This window comes from Penaeus monodon, chromosome 14, assembly GCF_015228065.2.
Source record: "Penaeus monodon isolate SGIC_2016 chromosome 14, NSTDA_Pmon_1, whole genome shotgun sequence".
Classification (NCBI taxonomy): Eukaryota; Metazoa; Arthropoda; class Malacostraca; order Decapoda; family Penaeidae; genus Penaeus; species Penaeus monodon.
Genome location: NC_051399.1, coordinates 42,841,281 through 42,843,780, shown reverse-complemented (window position 1 = coordinate 42,843,780; position 2,500 = coordinate 42,841,281).

The following is a 2,500-nucleotide window of genomic DNA, read 5'->3' as shown; positions in this document are numbered from 1 at the left end:
AAGAGTTAATGGTTCCCAAAGCTCAAGCCGAATATCGCAATAAGGATCGATATTTAAAAGTGATATTACCAAAAGTATTGCCTACATACAGAGCAAATAAATAAATATATGCATCAAAGAATGAATGAACGAAATGCATGCACAAACGAACAAACGAACTGATAGGTAAATAGATGAATAAGTGAACAATGCATCGCTACCAATAGATATTCTCAGGAATGGACGACGAGAGAAGCAGCATCTCTACTATCGGCGACGCTACATTATTATCGATCTCGTGACTCCAGGGACGTATCCGAGAGGCCCATCCCTTGTATTTATCTTCTTTCCCTCGGCAGATTTCTTCTCTTATTCGACAGAAAATCGCAGAGGCAAAGTCTGAATCCCCAGAAGCCAAGAAACTTAAGATGCTAAATTAGAAATAGTTTAGAAAGTTTAGTATTCAGATTTCCCTCTCAAAAAAAATTGTCTTGCGAGTCGGCGCTGATAAAGTTCAGAATTATTTGCTTTATAGCATTAACTTTGTATTCACTGGGAAGTAATTAACAAGCGCCAGTTTAGAGCAAAGCGAACTTTTTTTTTTTAAATGGATAAGACACAAAAATCCATTCGAAGAAGTTGGTTTTACAGAATAAAGGAGTGAATAACTAGGAAACTCTACCGCAAAATCAAGAAACTCCCCCCCCCCAAAAAAAAAAAAAAAAAAAAAAAATTATTTAAATAAAAATAAATAAATAACCAGAAAAAATATAGAATACCATGTTAGCTATGGTGCTTAGCGAAGCAATTGTTGTGATAGAGGAAGAGAAAAATCAAACAAGAAAAAAACGAGTAACAGCAACACCAAAGGACAATAATGAGATAGTGTGTGTGCTTGGGATTAGCCATTCGGTCCCTCTTGTCAAAGTGCTGTTGGTCGTAAGCCGCCCTGCCACGTCAAAGCACATCGGTAAATCGTTACTTACTGTTCGTTCATTTTAACTTTCATTGCTTAGATAGTTATGCAATCGGCTTTAGAAAGATGATTTATGTAAGAAAAGTCTGTTATCTTTGAAACGGATTTTTTTTTTTACATGTTTATAATTAGTGTGTACATTCGTAGACCGTATTGAGGTGTTTCTTCAAACTTCCTTTCTCAAATATGTATATAAAACTTTGAAAGAAAAAGATTTTATCTTGCTGGGAATCGCTGACTTTCCTTAAAAGTTTGAATGCTTATCCTTTGCTGTAGTTTTTTGTTTAGAAAAATGACAGTGGCCTTCATATAACTGTATATTTGAACATACGAAAAACATTTAAAAAGTAATAACTCGATTTACGATGTATTTCTTCTAATATACACACATTATAATTGTTCTTACGAGCTTATAGATTTGATGTATAAAATGCTTACATTTGCTGACGTTATACATTTTTTTTTGTTTCTACGACTTCATGTAAGTTTATGCATAACAAGAATTTATGCATTAATACTCTAAATTCAAGGGAGCCCTACACAAGCTCAATTTTTTCCCCTGTTTACCTGCAGTGGCAAAAACAACAGCTGAAGCGGAATCTCGCCTGAGCATCCGCGCGCCGCAGTTTTTAGTTCGTTTTTTTCCAGCTGCCGACATGGGCGTACGTGATGCAGACTTGCTTTTGCTGCGCTAGAGTGTGCTATTGGGAATACAAGAAAAAACGGGTTAAAATGGGATGTATAGAACGTAGCTGTTACAGAGGAAATCAATTTCTAATGGAATCTAGTGGAAGAACTGATTGAGTTTCTACGCAAACCTTCTTGGTTACGTATCTGACTGTACCAAAGGACATATCCATACAGAGTAGCCATTACCAGTTTTTACAAGCTGATATTGTTTTTGTCTGTACAGGTAGTATTTGCGTTGGACATTCCTCGGCATTTTCTTCATGACATCGGCGCATTTCAGTGAGTTTTTCCTCAAACGCTCTTAAAACTTTTACAAAACTTAGCGCCAGAGCCCCGAGAAGCAAACTGAGCAAAGTTTCGGGGTTGCTTCCGTAGTCCGCATGTTGCATAATTCAAAACCGTGCAAGTACCTTTTCTGTCAAAACCAGGTATCGTTTAGACCACCATTTCTCACATAGTTAAAACTGCATAGAGAATTCCTCATCCTTCTTAAATTCCGTTCATATCTTAAACGTTTCAGTTTGACGCCTATTTCGTTCTCGAGAGAACAAGTAAGCGACCCTCATAGTGCAGGTACAAAACCATCCCATGCATAATGAAGACAGGAATGGAGCCATGGCTGGCAAATAGCTTAATACCCACCAATAAAAATGTGTTAGCCTATTTTTTATCCCCTATTTTTTCGAATGACCAGAAATACCTTCTCACTTTTTTTGGGTTGGGCGTTGCCACTGAGTGAAAGCAGGGCGAGCATTAGGACTGCAAAGAATTTTTTTGTTCTTATCTGAAAGTTATCTGTTTCTCATATTTCCGATTTACAAGCTTTTCTCTTGATGATTTTAGTTGTAAAGGTAA